Raw genomic sequence first — 24929 nt, 5'->3', positions numbered from 1 at the left:
ATAAGCAACAACGCGTGGAGGCTTATCCAGAGTTAATCTTTAAATAATCTAACTGCAATATTAATTTGATCGGGGCGCAATTGCTATTGCAACCACTCAATCAAAATGGCGACCTAAACACAAAAGTATTCAATAGTCGTTGAGTCTCGAGTCGGAGCGAGACTGGCTTAAAAACCGTCAAGCAGCCGTATTTATACAAATCGATTCAAGATGGCTGCTCGGAAGAGATCGTGTGACGTCGAATGAGTCAAATATCTGTTTTATTATTTTAAATTTTAAATAGTTTTTTTTTGAAAAAGCTAACACATGTTATCTCATCCCGTGGAAATTCTTTGATTTTACGGGACACAAAGTTAGCCTGCGTATTTTCATTGGGCTGCAAGCTATTTCTGTTGCTTTCGTCAAAATGGTGAAATAGACGTAAAAAGCTAGCAGACAGACAGACAGACACACTTGCGTATTTATAATATTGTAAGGAAGTATGGATTACTGGAGGTTGTGACCTTACTAGTAGTTTGTACTGATATTGATTGTTACTTGCCGAAAATGGAATATCTACTGTACTGTACTTACCTATTTACTGTTGAATTAGTAATTACTCCATGATATCGGAACAATTCCACGGATAATCTTAATGATGTTAATCCATTAATCGGAAACTACTAATATAAACTAGGTTATAAACTTTGCACTTGGTTAAAGCTCCGTTGCTTTGACGTCATAATCCTAGTCATAATAATATTAAGTGGTAACATTGTAAACTTTGTATGACGTACATTATCTATACCTATTCCAGTAATAGGATATTTGACAGCATGTAAAACATAGGATGCGGATGGTATCCGTATTGAAATGAGCTTTGGAAACCAACTATTTAGTCAGTTAAGAAATATACGAGATATTTTAATAGAAAATCGATAAAGAAAATGATTTTTTTGTTTACTTTAGTCAGGTGATCGTTAACGACTGTGGTTGGTCAAATGGTTGATGACGTCAACTACTTGTAAACAGTTGCGTGTAGTGTGAGTTGCCTACATAAATACAAGCAGGTGACGTCACGATGTCATATGAGGCGCCATATTGTCAGGAAAAGCGGTTTTGCGGGATATTTAAATAAAAAATTTTGTTTTCGTTTTTTCTTGTACTATAATTTCGTTAAACCACGAATCATTACTCTAAGCCTCTACTCTAGAGCCTCGATAGGTCAACGGTTGAGGAGCGGACTGAATACGGAAAGGTCGGCGGTTCAAAGTTCAAACCACATCCGTCGCACTATTGTCGTACCCACTCCTGGCACAAGCTTTACGCTTAATTGGAGGGGAAAGGGGAGTATTAGTTATGGCTAACATTCTTTAAAAAATGGCATTTAAAGTCCAACAAACACTATTTTGTATCTAAGATTGATACGAAGTTGTGTTTGTTGGTTTATATTTCGAGAAGATGTAAAATACGCTACATCTAGAATTTTCGTAGTAGGTACTCGTAGTCACAATATGGAACGGATATTTGTTTTGGGAAATTGGAAAGACGGCTTAGTGTGTGCCGGTAATAGGAAATTATTTGCAATACTACCCATCTTCTGACATGCTGCTACTACTATGGTAACTCGATTGAAGGCAGTCGACATGCATTCTCGAATAATGATTAAAAAAAATCGTTATTCGAGAATGCATGTCGAGTCTTTTATTCATTTAAACTTTTTTATTTACCGTTCTGTCACAGAACAGCGAGACTCCTTGACAGTTGGTATCAAATCAACGTCTTTATGATGCGATGCTTATGTTTTTGTCAAGTACATACAAGACAAGTGAGAATAGGCACCTTTCATGCAAGCGCGCTCTCTCATTATTGCTTTTTATTTAAAATTTAGTGTAAAAAAAAAACATCAGGTTATTTTATTTTCATCTGAGTATCAAACACTACCCAATTATGAACAGGAAAATGCGCCAGTTTGTTGGTTTATTGGATTGTTGGTTTTCCTCCAATCACATCATAATGGAGCAACGGATTGACGTGATTTTTGCATGGGTGATATCGTTAAAGACCTGGAAAGTGACATATTATTATATAGGCTAATTTTTATCTCTGAAAATGAAAGAATTCCCATGGGATTTTTAAAAACCTAAATCCACGCGAACGAAGTCGCAGACAGTAGGTAATGATGATCATTCAGTAGAAAACAATAAGTAGCAACCATTTTAAAACCCAATAAACTATTTTTGTGTAGTTTTATCGTAGTAGGGGTGTTCAATTTGATTCGGTTTGGTAATGCCACTGACAGACTCTCCATCACGCCCGATGCTTCCTTCGCATAATTTCCCCGGCTCGGACCAATAACATTCAAAATCAATTTTTATTTTACTGGAAAAATCTTTTTTTTAGGGCTCCGTAACGGAAGGCTGCCAACGAGACCCTATTACTAAGCAATCACTATCCGTCCGTCCGTTCGTCCGTCTGTCTGTCTGTCAGCGGGCCGTATCTCATGAACCGTAAAAACCGTTGAAATCACAGATTGTATATTTCTATTGCGGCTATAATAAAAGTAATAAAAATAACACTAAGAAAATAATCAATACGTGTTTGGCTTCTAATTTTCTATTCGCTCTTCAAATAACGCTCTTTCACTTCCTAACACTGGAAGGTGGGAGTTAGCTAGCCACAATTTGCATGTATCTACAAAAAATACGACCTAAAATAAAGGACATTCAAGAAAAGTCAGTTTACGGTTCATTCATCAACAAATAACGTTATAAGGCAACTTTTATGTGACAGGAAAAATTGAAGTCTCTACTCGTTATGCTCGAATAAAATAAAACGTGAGAATATGTGAGGGATTGTACGCGGGGATTGACTTGATGAGGTTGTATCAAATGGTATTATGTCAGCGTTAAAGATTTAAGAATACTATTGAGTAGAAACTGATCAGGTGAAATTGCCATACCCTTCCAAGTTAGCCCACGTCCATCTTAGACTGCATCATCACTTACCATCAGGCGGTATCGCACTCAAGGGCTATTTTTGTATGAGAATTAAAAAAATGGATTGCAACAAACTTTTGTGTTGCTTTGAGTTTGAGTTAAGTATTTTAAAATTACTAAAGTATGACATAAACTCGTCCATTTTTTTGTAAATGAACAAATAAATATAGGTACTTTAGCAATATATTTTGCATTTCATTCCATTCCTAGTTCGTAACTTGGAAACGTGGCAGAGTTCTCTATTTGGAATTTGTAGTAAGCGGAAAAACTCGAAACGAAACAATCTGTCAACTGCTTTGTTACAAAAGGATTACTGAGTGAGGAACTTTGAGGATTGAAGCACTTATTACGAATGCTGATAGCGACTGCAATATCAATAGAAATGTTTAAAAAATGTACGTATCAATATTGGGGGAAATTGAAGTTTGGAATCTATTTACTTGATAGAAAGTCGTAGATGCTACTATCAGATATTACTACTAGATCAATTCCTACCTATACCTAATAAATTCCTATGAAATTCGCTATTGTTATAAATATTTGGCTAATTCACCCTTCGCATGGGTGGTGGGTGATTAAGACAAGGTCCAGTCACCAGGTATAGGAACCCTCGCTGAGACACCATATGTCTATTTTGAGAAACCCTATAAAACTTATTATTAGTTCTATCAATCCGACAAAATATATGTACAGCTGGCTATAAACTCATATAGCTAATTGTAACTTCACGCGCCTAAATCACACCCACTTCATCTCAATTTTTTTTGAGATAGCCTCACTGTCTGACCTCTTACTCAAGTTAATTAAATGCAAATACAGTTTAAGTAACTAATATAAGTTATATAGTATTTAAACCATAATAATTTCATATGTGTTTTTTTTTTACATTTTTGCTTTCTTTTGGAGATTATGAATAAACATTTTATCTTAAATATTTTGAAAAAAAATTTTTTTTTGGTTGAAACAGATTTGATCTAGGGGTGTGATATAATATCATATCAATAACTCAAGGTCAAGAACTGAAAGCGAGAGGTAATAGGAAGCTAGGTATTATTAAAAACACTTTCTCTTAACAAAGAATTAAAATCGCAATGTAACTAATGATGTCGGGTAAAATAATATAAAAATCAATTTCCGAATCAGCGCGCGTCCCAGGGTCGGGGGACGCACTTCGTTGGTGCGTCCTGGAGGTGCGGTGGTGGGGACCGAGCAGGTCCCCGGTGGAGGGTCTGCTTCGGCAGACGTCGCTGGCTGGGTCGCGGTTGTTTTCTTCGGCGTTCCCGTGACCCAGTCGCCAGGCGACGCGCAGTAGCGCCGCTGGGGTTTAGTGGGTATTCCGGTCGCCTCTCGGCCGGCGAGTCCCACATACCCTTCCTCAGCTGGCTGGCTGCCTCACGGCTGGCTTGCTTCCGGGGGGGATGCGTAAATGCATTCCCCAGCGTCAACAAAAAAAAAAAAATCCGAATCAGTCGGTAAATTTTAAAAGACGTTCCCCTGTAAAAAGATCATTTACTTTATTTGTAAAGTCTACGATCAAAAAAAAAGTGAATAGCTATGAAAGTACGTAATAAGTGCCCATTTTCTATTGGCACGCGACTTTAGTGCAAGACCGTTATATTTTGTCGACGACTCGAAATCCTTTGGTAGAAATATCACAACTTCATGTTGCGCCATTCACGTGACTTCATTGCTACGAAGCACTTTTCTATTATTTTTTAAGTTTCAAAAACCCACTAACTTGAAGACATGATATAGAGGAAGAGCCAGCGCGTCCAGACCTTAGTTATTTTATAAATGCTGAAAGTTTCTCAGCTCTACGTATTGTCCCCAGTACAGGGAGAAACGATCAGCCACTATGAAGCTTGGATCATGGTGGGTTTGGGAGTTAGCAGGTAATAAAGGTGTAAAAATCTTACGTCAAAGTATAAAGTCTAATTTTTTCATATTTCCTTCAAAATTATTATACGGCCGTATTAGAAATCACGTCATGTATTGCCAGGCAATTAGTATCGTGGCAACCCCTTTCGACATTGCGGTGGGGCTTTTTTTTTAAATTTTAGTTATTAATTTTTGCTTTTTTGAAGTAATAATTCGAGTAGCAAATATACAAAATGCCTATGAAACACTTTATCAGTATTTCCTCAAACTGTAATCCAAACAACGATTCTCCAATTAATATGTTTTCAAGCCTACTTCATGTTCAGTGATCTGTAAGAGTATATATCTGTACCTACATCAAATCTAATAATATTATAAAATAATATTCCTGAAATACATTGTTATTCTTAGCACACAGCTAACGATATTTTATCTTCATTAGATAAATACATTTATTAATAAGTAGGGTTTATCCTTGAACATCTGTTCAGAATACAGTTGGCTTGCCACGTGCTGTTGTAGTTAGTACGAGATTACACATCTCGAAAACGTAGATAGATTTCGAGTGTTGATAAACGAACGGATTACGCCAAGCGCTGCCGCCCATGATAAAATAATTTTAATATACGCCCAAAACACACAGCACACTGGATACGCGCCTCGGGCGCTTGTTACTAGTCCCTTACAAAACAATCGGTTTTCTAGCTTCTCGATGAGCTAGAGATTTAAAATATGTTCATGATAGTGCAATATTAACTTATTTTCTTGTCTGTTTCGTTTGTTTGTTTAATTGTTCTGTACAATTTTTAACAATGAATTTTAGTTTCGCAAAGTTTCTGCTTAGAACGTGGGCTATAAAAGTTAATGCGGACTGGAGCCCTAAAACATGGCACTTAAGGCTTATTTTACTTTTATAGCACCCTGGATTGTATGCATATACGCACATTTGCGCTCCATATCATAATGATAAAAAACAGAAATATAAGCTGTTAATCCATTCCTGGTGTCACAGATGTAAACATAATATTTATTAATTACAATTGTATTGTGTTTATTTGTGACATCAAATAAATTAACTTTCTTTCTTTCTTTATTTTCTTTACGTCATAATGTTTGGTCACGTCACGTCACTCGAATTTTATCAACGTTGGAGGAGTAAAGACTCATACTAAACCGACAAATAAAAGGTATACCATATGCTGAGGTTATCTCTTCAGTTAGATTGATGCGTTGATTTATAAATTGCTTGCACCCGTGACTTCGTTTGCGTTTTAAAAGGCTTGGTGAAATTTCACACTTGGTCGCAACCCTCGTACCTATGAAGGTTGATGCCATCTTTACAAGTAGGTACTTATCTATATTGGATTTCGTCATGGGAGGGTTGTATGCTGCTATATACGATACTATTCATGTGCCCCGGTTTCACTCGGGTAGAATTTTGAAAGTTGGTGAGAGGGTGAAATTTCCAAAAACCCTGAAACAGGTAGGTATTTCATAATTTTTAACTGAAAGCCTAATACCAATTTTCATGTGATAATTTGTTAAATGACGGACTTACACACAAATCCCAAAACCACTCAAACTAGAGTGGTTTTGGGATTTGTGTGGTGCTACGTTGTGGTGGTGCGTATTGCTTGCTTGGTGGCTGGGTTTTCCTGCATGTTTATCAGTGGGAGGGCGGGCGGTGCATATCGCAAGCTGCATGGCACCATATAGATTTGTCTGGTTTAGCGGATTATAGCAAACTAGAGGATGCCCGCGACTTCGTCCGCGTGGATGTAGGTTTTGAAGATCCCATGGCAACTGTTTGGTTTTGCGGAATAAAAATTTGTATCAATAACATGGACGCTAGTTACTTACCTCGGTACCAAACATACAAATCGGTGGTCTTTAAGAATCCTGTGGGAACTTTTTAATTTTCCGGGATAAAAAGTAGCCTATGTCCGTCCCCGAGATGTAAGCTAACTCTGTACCAAATTTCGCCAGAATCGGTTAAACTGTTGGGCCGTGAAAAGATAGCAGCCAGACAGACAAACAGACACACTTTCGCATTTATAATATTAGTATGGAATTAGTATGGATTAAGCTTTTGGTTCCTTGTAAAACATTTTTTTTTCTACGGCTGAAATGAAACCAGCTGGTATGAGATACGGCTATGCGTCAGGTTATCTAACGCCCTTCGTAGTTGGTTGGTAGTGAACGCTATTTGCGTCGCGGTATTTTCGGAACGGATACAGCCCATCCGTTTGCAGGGGGTCGGCCGTTGCCTTTAATGGCTTCAAATGCATTTCTGCCAGTTTTGTTCACTTTGCCTACACCGCGCTTACTAATTGAGAGTTACATACCTAGTTTATCACGTTAAAGCGTGGTTTATACAGAAGTAGCGATTGTCGGGAACGTGGCGTGACGCGTCCTTCATAAAATAAAATAATAGAATAAAATATTTCATCTCTGGTACATATTGCCCTTCCTAAAGAGAAGAACCAGCAAGAAATTCGGCAGTTGCTCTAATTTATAACATATTATGACATAGGTAAATACCGTATTTAATGTTTACCAAACATAGATTATCTACATATCTATGTTACCAAAGCATTAAATACCGTATTTAATGCCTACCAAAGCTACATTAGACAATTTTAAGCTGTTTCTAGTTAACTACTGGAAAATTGCTATGTCAAAGACATGAGAATGCCCAAATTATTACCCTAAATTGGTAAAGCTATACTCGTATGGCATGACAACTACGATAAACAAGCTTTCTAAAGCGATACATTTAGGTAAGTATACCAAGCTAAGCTAAGCCAACTAATATAGAAATTAGCTCTGATAGCGCCTTCTAATCGAGAGCTCAGGGGTTTAATCCTTTTTTTACCATCTTAATTTTTATTCTAGAACTGTTTCGGGTGATAAGAAAAAAGATGAAAGTTTTTAGGTCAAAAATATGGATATATAGACTCCAGTTTTTAACATAAGCTATACTTATTTAAGCTATACTTATTTCCTCTTAAGTATCTAACATAAAAACATTCGTAGATTCTGAATTCTAATTTCAAATCAGTTACCAATCAATTTAAAGATGTTGGTTTTCAATTTGGTTCCAATTTTGAAATACTGATCAAGTTTGCGCGCGAGCAAATGAGGGAGGAAGCGCGGCGGGCCCGCTTCCGCTCTTCGCTTCCGTGACGTCAGCGTCTACGAAACGGCCTCGCGCACACCGCGCACCGTGGGGAAGTATTCCTGCTTTTCTGCTTGATATCCATACTAATTAATATTAGTAACTAGCTGATACCCGCGACTTCGTTCGCGTGGATGTAGGTTTTTTAAAATTCCCGTGGGAACTCTTTGATTTTCCAGGATAAAAAGTAGCCTATGTGCTAATCCAGGGTATAATCTATCTCCATTCTAAATTTCAGCCCAATCCGTCCAGTAGTTTTTGAGTGAAGGAGTAACAAACACACACACACACACACACACACATACTCACATACAAACTTTCTCCTTTATAATATTAGTGTGATGTGAAAGTGTGTCTGTCTGCTACGTTTTCACGGCTCAACCGCTGAACCGATTTTAATGAAATTTGGAAAAAATTACATTTAGCTTACATACCTGCAAGTATACCATAATGAAAATCACAGAGCTCCCACGGGATCAAAAATTTATTGATCTCCACGTGGGCGAAGTCGTAGGTATCATCTAGTTTTTTACCCGACTACGGCAAAGCCGAAAGGAAGGGTTATGATTTTTTTATAGTGAACTCGTCAGGATTTATTCTAATTCTATTTGGCACGCTTGATGGACCTACCTAAAAACCTACCTATGGACGAATAGGTATATGTATATATACCTATTCGTAGGTAAAGGTAGGTTTTTTACTAACAAGTGTAAATTAAAAATTTATAACACACCCCCACAAGTGAAGGTTACAGTTACTAGAAAAGGGCTGATAACTTTCAAACGGCTGAACCGATTTTCTTGGATTATAGCTAAGAATACTCTCGATCAAGCCACCTTTCAAACAAAAACAAATTAAATTAAAATCGGTTCATTAGTTTAGGAGCTACGATGCCACAAACAGATGCCTTTTTGAGTCGGGGGTTAATAAAATAAACGATATGACAAATAATCTTCAAAGTTGTTGACCCTATGTAACGGGACTTTAGCAGATAAGTACAAGATTTTGTAATTAGTAATTTCAGCTCATATTGAGAAAAATGATTCTCAGGGGATGTTTGAAAAATCTGATGATAGGCGAAGTTACGGACAAAAGTAAATACCTAATTTTATAAAATCTTATACATTATTGTTTTTCGATTGTATGGATTCTTAATAATATATTATACTTTTGAACTTCGATAAAACATTTAACAACCTAGCGCGCGTTGCCGCAAAATGAAAAAGTAAAAAGAATTGACCTTTAACAATTTATTATCTCCGTCTGGGATGATTTTAATATATTTTATTCATAAAAAGTTATTGGATATTCGTAAATTGAGATTGGAAATTTAATAATTTATCCGATACAAATATTTGTGCTATAAACGCAGGGGTAGTCTATTTCATTAACAACCTCTGACGCAAAAAAATGGTTGACCGCTTTTTTATCTGTCTGCTTGTGGCATCGTAATTCTCGAACGAAATGACAGACTAGCATGTGGTTTCCCTACATGATCATCATCAACCCACTACTAGCTAACTATTGAGCACGGATCTAATTACTCTCAAAATGAAAAGGGGTTGGCCATACTCACCATGCTGGCTAAGTGCGGATTGACAGATTTCTTTGAGAAAATTATGAAAACACTCAGGCTTGCAAGTTCAGGCAGGTCATCATATTTCTCTTCGCAATTAAAGCAAGTGATATTTTATTGCATAATATAAGGACATTTAACTCCTAAAAGTTAGTGGTGCGTGTCCGGGATCGAACTTCAAACCGCCTGAATAGGAGGCGGGGACGTCTTAACCATTAGACTATTAGGCTTCAAATCAAAATTAACAGTTAGTGTTAGATGATGAATTTTCACTTTGGTCAAAACTTTCGAAAAAATGTAAATAATTGCTACTGCAGGAAAATTAAAAATAATGCCGCAAAAATAGAAATTGGTTTTAGTTCGGTGTAATATGAGGCCAGAGTCGCAGCCGAGAGTAAGCAATCAGATTTGTATTTTTAAAGAATTCACTGCAAACATTTTTTCAGTGATTTTTTTCTCTTTTCATTGCGCCAAAGAGTTAATTCGGAAAATTGTATTTGAAAATATTTTTATCTGTTTTCCATTCAATAGAAACTCTTGCAATTTTTATCAGTTTTAAAGCTGAACTGGTTTATATTTTGGTATTTTTTTTAGCAAATAAATTTACCGCACCAAAGAGTTTGACCGATTGAACGAATATAAGTATTTCAAAAGAGCGAATTGAATTTACGATTTTGGGTTAACAATGCTCTCTCCGTCATTTGCTCCATACAATCGTAGTTCCAATTTCATATGAATATTAAGCAAGCAAAGTCCATGAAATTTTGCAGGCATATTCTAGAAACTAATATCTATGCCTGTGGTTTTCCAGATTTTTGTTAAAATATTCGGTTTCAAAGTTACGCGGTCTTAAAAATTCACATACAAAGCTTTGAGCCTAAGACAAGTAGGTTAAATTATTTTTTATTTTTCGACCTTTTATCAAAATATTATAGTAAGTAGGTAGTTATTTGGAAAATTATTGTTTCACTACGTAGGTATAATTTGATATTCAGTCTATAGATGAGAAAGGTTTACACTGCTATCCAAAAGCAAATTGGAAGACTTCATACATCTTTGAAAATATTTATAGAGATCTTTCTCTTTATCGTAAAAGCTAGTGATATCCTTTATTAATCACACTAATATTACAAAGGCGAAAGTTTGTGTGTATGTATGTATGTGTGTGTATGTTTGTTACTCCTTCACGCAAAAACTGCTAGATGGATTTGGCTGAAATTTGGAATGGAGATAGATAATACTACTTTTTATCCCGGAAAATCAAAGAGTTCCCACGGGATTTCAAAAAACCTAAATCCACGCGGGCGAAGTCGCGGGCATCGGCTAGTAGAAATAAAGTAACTTTCGATCGGACCGTCAGTTTGGTCATTGGCTGCACCTGTCCCGAACCCATGTTTTTGTCGTTACCAAGTTTATACAAGCTCCCGACGGGCTAACGACCTAGATCACAAAAAGGCAAAGTTCCTAACTACAAAAAGATGTCAGAAAAATGGAGACCAATTTGTCATCGTTTAATCGTCTATGTATAAACCTTTTTCCATTTCGGCGAAAACGAACCTTTTTCTCTATCATACTTTCTATTTTTGATGAAAATGGAAAAAGATTTATAGTTCAGAGATTATTATTAAGAACTATTCTTAAGAAAACTGTAAGCTTAAGATTTTATGTTTATCTATAGGCATTCCAAAGAATTAGGTGTTTGGTCAAACGCCTCCTCAAAACTTCCTACTACAAGAAGACAGGGCTTCAATAAAGAAGATGCCTACCCTTTAACTGAGACGTAGGAAAATAAAAATCTCAGTTAAGATAACAGGCAAAAAGGGCTTATCAGTACAAAATACGGGAGTTGCGTGTCTGTTGCTGTGATTGGATGCTGGGGCTATCGGCGCAGGGATCAAGGGGAAAGCGTAAATTTGCTACGTGCGTCCATAACGCCGTACGCTTTTATTTTTTCTTAATTTTGGGTTCCATAACACAAAACGAAAACCTTTGAACCAACCGAATCGCACTATAGAAGGCTTTGGCTTCGGCTAATTACCACTCAACTGACAAAGCTGCACCACGGAATTCGAATAGCTGGATACCGCAAATCGTCCGTCCAGGCGTGCCCGAAATTTGAGCAAACTTTGTGCCAAGCACCTATTTTATTACTCAATCACAACCCATATTATCACTTCACATAATATCACTACCCATATTAAAAAATAATACGAAAGTGTGTTTGTTTGTTGGTATATTGGTTTGTCTTTTAATCAAGTCGCAACAGAGCAACGGACGGGTTTTTTTTTGCATGGGCATAGTAAAAAACTTAGTAAGTGACATAGGCTTTTATCCCGGAGAATAAAAAAGTTGCCACGGGATTTTTAAAAACCTAAATCCACGCGAACGAAACTGCGGGCATCAGCTTGTATTATACATATATCTTTTAACAGTCGCATGCCGATTTCCAAATATTTAAAATCCTATCCATTGAAAAATGCGGATGCGTGGCGATTAAAATTTGTGATTGCGCGTTATCATCTTAGGTAGAGAAAACCGGTCAGGTGCGAATAGGACTCGAACACGAAGGGTTCCGTACCGTTGTACAAAAAATAACAATTTTTTGCGATGTAAGCACAATTTCAGGGTTTTCGGATTTTTCCCTTTACTTGCGCTATAAGACCTACCAACCTGCCAAATTTCATGATTCTAGGTCAACGTAAAGTACCCTATAGGTTTCTTAACAGACATGACAGACGACAGACATACAGACGGACAGACAAACAGACAACAAAGTGATCCTTTAAGGGTTCCTTCTTCTTTTTCATGTGCGGAACCCTAAAAAAATAGAGACGGTTGATTTTCATACTGAATTTAGATGTATATACAACATCCAGATATTCTAAATCTGTGACTGCATCTCTAAGCGGCTTATTTCCCCACACGATGGCGTGTAGAAGTCAAATTAGTTTTATAACTGAGAAAATGTTATATATACTCGTAGGTAGCTACATCCATACCTTGTGCACTAGCAAAAGTCTGTAATCCAATTACTTGAAATCAAAAATCGGTCAAGTGCGAGTCGGATTCGCATACGAAGGGTTCCTGCTATCGTAAAACAACTAACACTTAATTTTAATAAATTTTCATGGCTGCCATTTTTTTAAAATTATTTATACCTAGTCACAATAGGAATCCTTTTTTTTAAATTATTTATTGTTATAGTGACAATAGAAATATTCAAAGTCGCTCAGCGTGCTATGGAGCGTGCTATGCTATGTTGGGTATCTCTCTGAGGGACAAAATCCGTAACGAGGAAATCCGTAGGAGTGGAGGATCCTAAGTGGCCATGTCTGCCGCAGAACCGATGCCCGCTGTGACAGACGTGTTCTGGAGTGGAGACCGCGTATCAGTAAGCGCAATGTGAGACGACCTCCAACCTGCAGCTGGACTGAGAAGGTAGCAAGAAGTGGGAGGATAAGGAAGGCGGAGGAGGATGTAGTGGCGCGCTCTTGAGAAGGCCTATGTCCAGCTGTGGACGCAAACAAGCTGATTGATATTGATTCATTGATTAATTGATATCTATCTACACATCGGTCCGAACCTCAGCTTGCAGGGATGTTACGGACATCATTAAGCACCCTGTATGTCTCGTAGATGACGGATAAACTATCGAAATAAAAAATAAATAAATATACAGAACACTGAAACAGAAATATGTCGACGCACTTTTCGCTTTATTTAAAAACACACTCCACTTGTTTTGAATTGAATACCGCCTGTGAATATTAAGGAGGCCGAAGTGCCTCCAACTGGAGCCTGGAGGGATTTTTTTCATCAAATAGTTTACTAATTCTGTTACAGTTAGGATTTTGCTCAGAGTGGAAACAAGTGATTTGGGAATATCGGACAAGCACTGACACATAAATTGTTACACTTTGAAGACTTTCTATTTTCTTTGTCTTTATTTGTTAAAGTTTGCCATTCCATTCTGTTTTTAGGGTTACTACTACCCTATTACTAAATCTCCGCTGTCGGTCCGTCTGTCTGTCAGCAGGATGTATCTCATGAACAGTAATAGGTACAGAGTTGAAATTTTCAAGGAATTTATTATTAAACTTAACTTAAAATCCTGAATCCCTATATATTCTTTTTTTAACTGTGTACTAAAAAAACTGTAAGGAAATTACTGGAAATCTGAAGACATTAGATAATGATTTTTTTGCTGTCGTAAGTACTGTCAATCTGAATATTAACGAAGCAACTAAGCAATTAAATAATATTAGTTTTTGGTAAGCATTGGCTTATCATGGCTTTTCCAGTTTAGAGTTCAGGATTCCAATGTACTGTATTGTACTGAGTTCCATCAATGAAGATTTTCTTGTTTTCTAATTCTAATTTTCTCTGAGCCCTAACTTTGCAGAGCTTTCACGCTTCCAATATTGAAATCAAAATTCATTGTTCTTAAAGAATACTGGGTATTGGCAAAACAGATCAACTCTAAACAAAAGCAACTAGATATTGTAAACTTGAACTCAGAAAACCTTTTGTATATTTGTGTATTGTTTACCTGTAACCCCTGTAACTTCATTAATAATAACAGACAAGAATTTGGCAAGTTTTGATTTTCTGGGAAGCTTGTATTGTTTCGTGGAAGTTAAAATAATTTCATTATTTCAATTCATTACCGAGTAAAAACGTTTCGCATTTTGCGTGTTGTATGGGCTCGAGATTTGTCTGTAAATCTTTGAGCCCGTTTCACTTTGAAACTATAGTCCATACAGTCCATAAAAAATTAGTTCTCACACGCCATTTTAACTCTATGTAAAATGTCTTGTCAAAAATACAGTTCAACTTTGAAATAAGGACTAAAATCGTACTTTTGACATGACAATTATTGACATATAAAGTTAAAATGGCGCGTGAAAACTCATGTTGTACGCATTATATATACATATTTTTACAGAAATCTGAGCAACCACAGACACAGATTTGTCTTTAGAACGTGTTTACTCATTTTGAACCCCCGACCCAAAAAGAGGGGTGTTATAAGTTTGACGTGTGTATCTGTGTATCTATGTATCTGTGTATCTGTCTGTGGCATCGTAGCTTCTAAAGTAATGAACCGATTTTAATTTACTTTTCTTTTTGTTTGAAAGGTGGCTTGATCAAGAGTGTTCTTAGTTATAATCCAAGAAAATCGGCTCAGCCGTTTGAAAGTTATCAGCTCCTTTCTAGTTACAGTAACCTTCACTTGTCGGGGGTGATATAAATTTTTTTGTTTTGTTGATTGGTTATTGTTCCAATGACCAAACTACATATGTATGAAGCACTGGGGAGAGCGGTAGTGAAACTACTCTTAAATGTAAACATAACATAATAAGCTGCTTATTATGTTTGTGTAATTAAACTGATGTAATTCGTGAGTGTTTCCGCTAATTAGACATAATATCAGACGTAGATTGGGCGTGTAATTAATTACTGAGGTATTCTATAGTAATTTATGCACAATATAAATACCTATTATTACTATGAGTCTATCCTTAAGGCTATAATTAACATATTAACTAAACTATGGTTAAAAAATGTGTAAATTAAAAATTTATAACACCTCAAGCGAAGTGAAGACAAGTGAAGGTTTCAGTAACTAGAAAAGAGCTGATAACTTTCAAACGGCTGAACCGATTTTCTTAGATCATAGCTAAGAACACTCGATCAAGCCACCTTTCAAACAAAAACAAACTAAATTAAAATCGGTTCATTCGATTAGGAGCTACGATGCCACAGATAGATACACAGATACACACGTCAAACTTATAACACCTCTCTTTTTGGGTCGGGGGTTAAAAAGAAAACTACTGTCAAAGTTTCAAGTTTCTAACTGGTTTTTTTTTTGTTAAAACTGACTGGAAAGCGCTCTAAGGGGGTGCCGTGCGTATGTCGGCGAGCGCCAGCACAGACGGGGTCCATACTTGTATAGTTTAACTAACTTGTTACAAATAACTACAAACTTGACATTGGCTAATCTTTGTAAAGCCAGACGAGAGAGAAAAAAAAAATTCTAACTGAAGCGGTTGTGTCAGTCAGGCACTAAAGATAGATGGATTCTCTATCGTCCGTCTTGTTCTAGCATATTGGTATCGTACTTATGTGATAATGATATATCTGATGTTGAATATAGAATGGAACCCTTTGTTTACTTGCTGTGCTTGTATTACGCAGCATATTGACTTGTAACTTGAGATATACGTTTAGACGGATCTTGAATGGATGATGAGTGTAGGTATTATACCTACGAGTAACTAATGGTGTATGCAGAGATAAAAGCTTTGTACACTTAGTACATATGGAGCACGAAAAAGAGTAAGTACCTATCAAAATTACTTGAAAGTAGATAACTTATAACGTTGTTTTAGAGTTGCGTACCTCAAAAGGAAAAACGGAACCCTTATAGGATCACTTTGTTGTCTGTCTGTCTTTCTATCTGTCCGCCCGTCCGTTCGTGTCTGTCAAGAAAACCTATAGGGTACTTCTCGTTGACCTAGAATCATGGAATTTGGCAGGTAGGTAGGTCTCATAGCAGAAGTAAAGGAATGAATCCGAAAACCATGAATTTGTGCTGTATCTTTAAAAAGAAATGAAAAATGTGTTTAAATTTTCAAAAAATAACTATACCAAGTGAGGTAACATTACCTGTACATTCTAAAAAAGATTTTTATTTATTTTTATTCATAATAGTTTTTGATTTATCGAGCAAAATGTTGAAAAAAATACCCAAGTACGGAACCCTCGGTGCGCGAGTCCGACTCGCACTTGGCCGGTTTTTTTAAGAGAAAAAATGTCGCATTATGAAATAGGTCACCGTTTGAAAAAAAAAAAAAGAAAACAATTTCCCCTCGATGCAACCAAGTAGGGGCTTCAAAAAAGGATTATTCCATTTCTGTATAGGTAGTTCGATGGTTAAAGGTTATAAGTGATCTCCAGTTAACCCCATCTCAGCCGAAGGTCAATAACCCGCATTAACAGGGCTCTCTCCGTCACTTACTCCATACAATCGTAGTCCCAATTTCATTTGAATATTAAGCAACCAAAGTCCATGAAATTTTGCAGACATATCCTGTGGTGTTTTAGATTTTTCTAAAAATAGTGTAGTTTTAAAATTACAGGGGCTCAAAGATTTGTATGTGAATTTTTAAGACCGCGTAACTTTGAAACCGAATATTTTAACAGAAATCTGGACAATCACATGCATAGATATTAGTTCCCGGAACGTTTCTACAAAATTCCATTGAGTATGATTGGTTAGTATTCCAATGTGAGACGAACTACGTTTGTATGGAGCGAGTGACGGAGAGACCCCTCTTAATGCAGCACGGATGGGAGCGGGTAAACAAAGGGCTCGATCCATCCATATGCGGGATGAGCTGAGAGCTGGGATGAGAATAGATTTTCATTCTGAAGCGCTTGAGGAAATAATACCTATGTGGTCTTTGTATGCCTAGGTATTGCCTCTATCGAAGTTTACCACTGAGTTTTTTCAGTTACGATTGCATCAATAATGGTTTTTTCCCTACCATAAAGCTCCATTATTCTATAATGGCAGCTTTATTGCTACTACCATCTAGCCAATGGGCTAGTAAGTAATATTATTCTAGCTTAAACTTCTACTTATGATTATTTTCTAAATCTAATAGAGTCCAATAACTGTCCTTAGTTTATTATAATAGGAACTTACAGTTCAGTAGTCGGGTAAAACTAGGAGTGACCGCTATTTATACCATGCGCTACATAATGTAGCGTAAAATATAGATATAGGGAATATAGAATGGAATCATTCGATCTTCAACATGCAGACAATATGAATTTGAATATTGAACAAGAAAAATCCTCTACTATCTACGGCATCATGTAACAAATACGCTCAAACTCCATGAGGCGTGTAGGATGAGCTTATCCATATTTTTCAAGATTTTGAGGACTTAATGCCGCGGGCAGCCATTCGTGCATATCGGGGTTTCCCCGCCATTGAGTTTAACTGCGGGACAAGGGCGCACGCTCGATTTGGAATCAATTGCCTTTAAATAAATATAAAATTATATTTTTCAATACACTCCCTCTGTTTCGTTGGATATTTTGTGCTGATAATTCAAGTGATTTTTATTTTTGACCCCAATTTTGACATTTTAATTGGATGACAAGTTAGCCCTTGACTGTGATTTCACCCCATCACCCTATTCACTAACTCAGTCTCTTACACAGCCACTGATTGGCTAGAATAATATTGCACCATCCGCAGTTCCTGAATCACTATAGTTTAGGAGTGCTGTACCCTGCATCATCAGGGTATTGAAGTTAGGACTTTTAGTCCAAGCATGAAGTCGTTGCTGGGTACCTACCTTACCTACAATATTAATTCAGTATGAACACTTTCTGAATCTTGATCAGTAATTCCTGCAGCATCAGGATTAAAGGAGTTGGATCCAGAATTTTTTATGGGACCACCACGAAAACGTTTACTGTTGATTAAAAAAACTTATTGCAAATCGATCCTGAAACCTTGATAAAACGAATTGAGAGCCACCTTCTTTTTGAAAGTCGGCTAAAAAAGGTGAGGTTGTATGCTTTCAGAACCGTATCGTAAACCTGCCATCTACATGACACTTCTATCTCATAAGATTTCTACGTTATTTGAGTACACACTCCTACAGCAGTATACTGTTATTAAAGGGCGCATTATTTATGTGGGCTGCCCTTGCATTGCGTATTTAATTTTCCACCCCCGCACCTGTGGCTTTGTTTATTTCGCAAAATTCGTAACTCCGAATGTATGTAGGTAGGTCTGCTACCTGGCTGAATTGTTTGGGGTGTTTCGCCGCATTACGTGAAATTAAAATGGCGGAATTCAGAGGTGCGAAGTTTGTTGGGCCTCAAGATTTAATTTAATTTTACAATCTCTCTGAAGGTAAATAGACGTTTTATTACCTTGGAAACCAGAGGTTCCAGCTTTGGTTCCCTGTCTGCTAATTATCCCGTTGGAATGGTTCCTTTTTTCCTTTTGAGGTACGAAACCCTAAAAATAGGGTAAGTAGATCATTAAATGTATAGCAAAAGCTATTAAAAGGAGAGCGTAGGTGAAATCCCATTCGTGAGAGTAATAAATCTGGGAGAAACGCATTAGTGTGAATGTCAGTAGTTTTTGAAGCGAGCGTGAGTTAGGAATTAAAAGGCAGGTTGTATTGAGGGGACTGCGGTTGTTGGGTTCTTTGCAAGCTTTAGTACAACTTTAGAGTAGCGTCAGCAAGAAATGGGATAAAGTTTGGAGTTGAAAACTATAGTTTTTCCAGTACCTATGCTTTATATAAGATTTTACGTTCTACAAGCGTTCGATAGAATTGTATTAGTGTCAAAACACAATAGCGTCGAGTAAAATGGATGTAAAACTCTTAATTTAAAGTAAAAATTTTAATTTTAATTAATAAACTAAAATATATTTATAAATATATTTCAATTTATTAATATATTTAAATTTCACAAATATAACTTGGAACGCTAGCTGCAGATGTATGGACGAACTTGAGTTTTTAAACAAGGCCTTTACTTTACTATACTTTACTTTAACGTTGAATTATTTCGACGTTCGAATTATATAATCGTTCGTGAGATGTACGATCTCATACATCTTAGTTCAGTGCGGCCGGTTTGACAGTACAGCAATTTCATAGGTAAATACCACTAAAAACCAAGAAAATAAGATTTAGCTTTTCCAAGAATAATAATTTACCATGTATCATAAATTTCTTTGTTTGAAGTAGGTACACATATTATTTTTAAAAAAAAATAACATTTTATATAATTTGTACAACATAGAAAAAACTTTAGCTTTTCAAATATTATGACTTTAATATATCATAATATAGGAAAAGCTTTAGCTGTTGCAATATAGGGTTTAGTTGTAAACGTAAATTCCAGGAAACGTAGCTTTAACAGGGCTCTCTCCGTCACTCGTTTCATACAATGGTAGTTCCAATTTCATTTGAATATTAAGCAACCAAAGTCCATGAAATTTTGCAGACATATTCTAGAAACTAATATCTGTGTCTGTGGTGTTTTAGATTTTTCTAAAAATATGTAGTTTTAAAATTACAGGGGCTCAAAGATTTGTATGAAAATTTTTAAGACCGCGTAACTTTGAAACCGAATATTTTAACGGAAATCTGGAAAACCACAGACATAGATATTAGTTTCTAGAATATGTCTGCAAAATTTCATGGACTTTGGTTGCTTAATATTCAAATGAAATTGGAACTACCATTGTATGAAACGAGTGACGGAGAGAGCCCTCTTAAAAGTAAATAATGTTGTATTTTTCTGCTAGCTCTACAAACACAGTCTTTTACACGCCTTTTACAAACGAGAATTTCCCTTGCAAATTCTATTTTTGTTTATAGCATCGCTAGGTTTGTGATGCATGCTTTGATTAAAAATATTTTTATTTAGTATTCGTGCTGCAAATGTTTGTAGTGGTGGTTTGTAGATCAAAAGCAATGTTTTTTCAAAATATTGTAAAAACCAGTCACATAGGGAGTTGCCTTTACAAAAACTTTTTTTTCATATCCGTTCTGGTTCCTTTTTCCGACTACTTCAATGAAAGAAAGTTTTAGCGTGTTCAAATTCCAGATCAATAAAATCTATAGTGAATAAAAAAGGGTTTATTTTTAAATTTTCTACTAGTTACCATTGAAAATTTTAAGACTTGCAAAAATGTGCCTAATTCTAGATAAACCACTAGGACCTAGGTACATATAATTAGGATGAAGCCACATTTACCAGTCAACGAACTGTAATTAGGTCTAAAAGTGTCGCTAATGTTGAGCACATCAGCGTAGATTACTAGTATTCAAACAGATAACCAATCCAATCGATTTTAAGCTCTATCTCTAATCTAATTAGGTGGATATTCCTTTAGATTAATTTATAAGGTTCGTTACCTAAGAGATTAGCAAATATTGACGTCTCATTAACGCTATTGATATTCAAGAATGCCCTGTTCTGAGGACACAAGCCCTATTAAGGGCACAGGGGTTAGAAACGGTTCAATGGCTTTTGATCATCAAAAGTTTGGGCGGTGTGCTCTGTAGACTATAAGTATTTTAATGTTTAAACTATCGTGAGTGATTTCCATTTTAAATATCTAGCATGTACCGGCTATACCTACTCACGTATTTAGTTGACGTAAGCCTCCGTAAGGGTTCTTTTTTCATAGGGACTCGGCTCGCTGCGCGTCCCAATTTTTAACCCCCGACCCAAAAAGAGGGGTGTTATAAGTTTGACGTGTGTATCTGTGTATCTGTGTGTCTGTGTATCTGTGTATCTGTGTATCTGTCTGTGGCATCGTAGCGCCTAAACGAATGAACCGATTTTAATTTACTGTTTTTTGTTTGAAAGGTGGCTTGATCGAGAGTGTTCTTAGCTATAATACAAAAAAATTGGTTCAGCCGTTTAAGAGTTATCAGCTCTTTTCTAGTTTTCTTGTAGAAGAGAAGGTTACATAACCGTTAGGTTCATAATATTATGTCAATTGACAAATGTCAAGCTGTCAAGATGGACGTTGCCTAAATACATAATTATTTATTTGAAAATGATGTTTTGGAAAACTCAGATACTTTAGATCGTAGGCGCGGAATAGTCCAAGAAAATCAGTTCAACCGTTTGAAAGTTATCAGGTCTTTTCGGTCTTTTCTAGTTACTGTAATCTTCACTTGTCGGGGGTGTTATAAATTTTTAATTTACACTTGTAGAAATTTCAATTTAGAATACCTGATAATGATTTTAAAATTAATTCCGAACGCAGCTCAAAATATGTTGGTTAATCTGAACTGAGCAGAGAAGTCTTGGTAAAGAGTTGCACATAACTTTGCAACTCGTTAAAACTTCTGACTTTTGAGCATGTGTTTGTTTGAATCAGGCTGAAATTAAAATGTGGTTTTACTAATATGACTATTACTGACGTAAGATTGGCTCATGTTATTAAAATTCTGTCAAATAAATCCACCTGTGGAAACCTGTAATAACTTTAAAATATTTAATTTTAAGACTATTTAGTAAATTAAGCTGCTAATTTTCATTTTATGTAAGTATATAATGTAACGGCTATACTTACGTATTTAGTCAATGTAAGCCCGACTAATTTTGAACCCGTCCGGGTTCCAAAATCTGTCAGTTTTCCAAAAATCGCTCGTTCCCACTTGTTCAACTGATTAGTTCAACCGTTGAACTAGTGGGATTTCTTTCCCACTAGTTCAACGACATACAACGACTACAATCACAACAAAGTAACATAAAATGAAATAAATTTTTTATAGATTAGGTACAGCTGATAATGCCCACAACTTAGTCCCTTGGATTTAGGTTTTTTAAAAGCCTTGATTTTCTGGGATGAGAGTATTTATACTAAGGGCCTGTTTCACAACCTCCGGATAAAAAATAAAATAAAAATTTCCGGATTTATCTAACAAATAAAAACGTTATGACAGTTTAGGTATTCCGGAATCTTTCAACTGGTAGATGAAGTTTATCGAATGATTATGAAACAGGCCCTAAGAATATTATCGTATAATGAAAGGTGCTATAATAATAATTATTGTATACCTACAGTTCCTTCCGATCGAGAATTTTTTGAATTCGGATCGAATGATAATATACCTAAATATAGTAAAGGGTCTTAATTGCGTCACTTTAATTTCAAAGAGAAACAAGCTAAGCAGGCAATTAGGTTTTCATTATGGCGGTAATTGCAGCGGCTTTACTTGTTAAGTTAATATTAACTTTGTAAGTAAATATTCAAACGAAAACCCGTAGTTAAAAATATTTTGTTTTTTTGCGCCCTTATCTAGTCCAGTCTTTTACAGGCTAATTTGGTTTTTACACAAAGCTTTGTGAAAATATTTATCTACAATTAGACACGAATTATTTTCAATTAAGATACATACGAATTACATTACCATCTTACCTCGAGAATTAGGTTATTGGATTCATACTTAATTATTTTTCATAAATTTTCCGTGAAAGATAACATCATCCATATAACATCATTTAAAACAGAGTCGTCACAAATCTTATAAGTTTCCATTTATTAACCCCCGACTCAAAAAGAGGGGTGTTTTAAGTTTTTGACGTGTGTATCTGTGTATCTATCTGTGGCATCGTAGCTCCTAAATTAATGAGCCGATTTTAATTTAGTTTTTTTATGTTTGAAAGGTGGCTTGATCGAGAGTGTTCTTAGCTATAATCCAAGGAAATCGGTTCAGTCGTTTGAAAGTTATCAGATCTTTTCTATTTACTGTAACTTTCACTTGTCGAGGGTGTTATAAATTTTTAATTTACACTTGTTCCTTTTTAGGGTCTCAGCGGAACCCGTACTTGTATCCGAAGAATGCCAGCGAGACCCTAGGAAAGCCTCGACTGTCCGTCCGTCCGTCCGTCTCCATCCGTCTGTTCGTCAGCGGGCTGAATCGCGTGAACCGTAATAGGTAGAGTTGCCACAGAATTTGTATTTCTAATGCCACTATAACAACAAATAAGTACCTAATAAAAATTTCAAAATGGCTGCTATGAAAAAAATAAAAAATAAAATAAAAAGTGTTACTTACCACTTATACCTACTCGACTGATTTTTATGTATGTTTTACAAAATACAACAATTTGCATATTAAAAAATCTCATAAGTTTCCATCCATCAGTTTTTGCATAGAAAAGTACAGTATGGAATAGCAAGGAAAATTCAAACAGGGAAGATTTGCAAACCAATTCACAAGGCATTACCCCGGGCTAGGAGAAATCTCGCAGTTTATATTCGGGACCATTGGTGGCCGCTGTGGTACCTACACTGGAAAAGAAATGTTAGGGATCCTCACGAAGTTTTGAGGATAACAAAAATGAAAAAATAAAAGACAAAAAACATAAGAAAAATAAAAGACAGGATAAATTAATGCTTACAACCCGTAACTCTAATCATGTTATACAGAGGTAAAAGTTGTAAGTCTGAATGTAGCAGGTAGTCTCAGAAACTAATCATCCAATTTCAAAAATTCTTTCACTGATAGCATAACAAACTACATCACACGGACGAAGTTGCGGGCAAATGCAAGTCTAAATATACTTTTACGGGAAAACCGCTTAATACAAACAAACAATACAAACATTCATTTTCATACAAACTTTCTCATCATGTATGTATGTATCACCCCTTTTTTGGTGAGTCCCTGCGTTATAAAAAAAATCTACTGAGTATCTGACCCCAGCGGTTTAGGTTTTTAACCCCCGACCCAAAAAGAGGGGTGTTATAAGTTTGACATGTGTATCTGTGTATCTGTCTGTGGCATCGTAGCTCCTAAACTAATGAACCGATTTTAATTTAGTTTTTTTTCTTTGAAAGGTGGCTTGATCGAGAGTGTTTTTAGCTATAATCCAAGAAAATTGGTTCAGCCGTTTGAAAGTTACAGGTCTTTTCTAGTTACTGTAACCTTCACTTGTACTAGTGTTATAATTTTTTTTACACTTATTCGGTGCAGGTGATAGAACAATAGTCAGTCAGGATGATATTATTGTCACCGCGAAGAAATTTAATACAATCTTTCATTTCCATGGAAACACAGACCTTTTAATTTTCGACTCTACCTTGACTATTACTTTATCAGATGCTTTCTGATTCTAGTCTTGCGTAATATAAAAAACGTTTTTGCGGGTTCGGGTAAGTACGTGGGTAAATACGAGAAAAAACTGGCGAAGGTGGAATCCTATCGTATAGATCTAATTGGTACAGCGCTACTGTTGCTAAGATACCAACTGCCTCTTACTATTCGCAATTTTTATTGAAATTGAGTATTTGATTTTGTCCCAAAGCCTAAAGATAAAAGTCTATAATGAGTGTAGGATACCTGTCATGATGACGTTTGGTGCTGAAACGTGGACAGTTGACCTTGACCACAAGTTCGAAGTCTTGCTATGGAGCGAGCTATTTAGTATTTATATTAGTACTAGCCGATGCCCGCGACTTCGCCCGCGTGGATTTAGGTTTTTCGAAATCCTGTAGGAACTCTTTGTTTTTCCGGGATAAAAAGTAGCCTATGTGCTAATCCAGAGTATAATCTATCTCCATTCTAAATTTCAGCCCAATCCGTCCAGTAGTTTTTGCGTGAAGGAGTAACAAACATACACACACACACACACACACACACACATACAAACTTTCTCCTTTATAATATTAGTGTGATAGTGTGATTTCTCTGAGGGACAAAATCCGTAACGAGGATATCCGTAGGAGAACCAGAGTGACCGACAT

At 36.1% G+C, this 24929-nt stretch overlaps 1 protein-coding gene and 2 long non-coding RNA genes across 5 annotated transcripts in view; 2 read left to right on the top strand and 1 right to left on the bottom strand.

Annotated features, from left to right (window-relative positions):
* LOC123870222 (protein TANC2) overlaps nt 1-24929 on the bottom strand; it is a 300070-nt gene that overhangs the window by 236000 nt on the left and 39141 nt on the right. The window lies entirely within an intron of this gene.
* Nucleotides 841-20485, top strand: LOC123870232. The gene is made up of 3 exons (XR_006797037.1): nt 841-937; nt 6445-6446; nt 20471-20485. It is a non-coding gene; the product is annotated as an uncharacterized LOC123870232 (long non-coding RNA).
* On the top strand, nt 13861-18190 carry LOC123870231. The gene is made up of 4 exons (XR_006797036.1): nt 13861-13874; nt 16538-16540; nt 17864-17940; nt 18061-18190. It is a non-coding gene; the product is annotated as an uncharacterized LOC123870231 (long non-coding RNA).

Source organism: Maniola jurtina, chromosome 12 (genome assembly GCF_905333055.1).
Source record: "Maniola jurtina chromosome 12, ilManJurt1.1, whole genome shotgun sequence".
Classification (NCBI taxonomy): domain Eukaryota; kingdom Metazoa; phylum Arthropoda; class Insecta; order Lepidoptera; family Nymphalidae; genus Maniola; species Maniola jurtina.
This window is presented reverse-complemented; position numbering and strand designations above follow the sequence as displayed.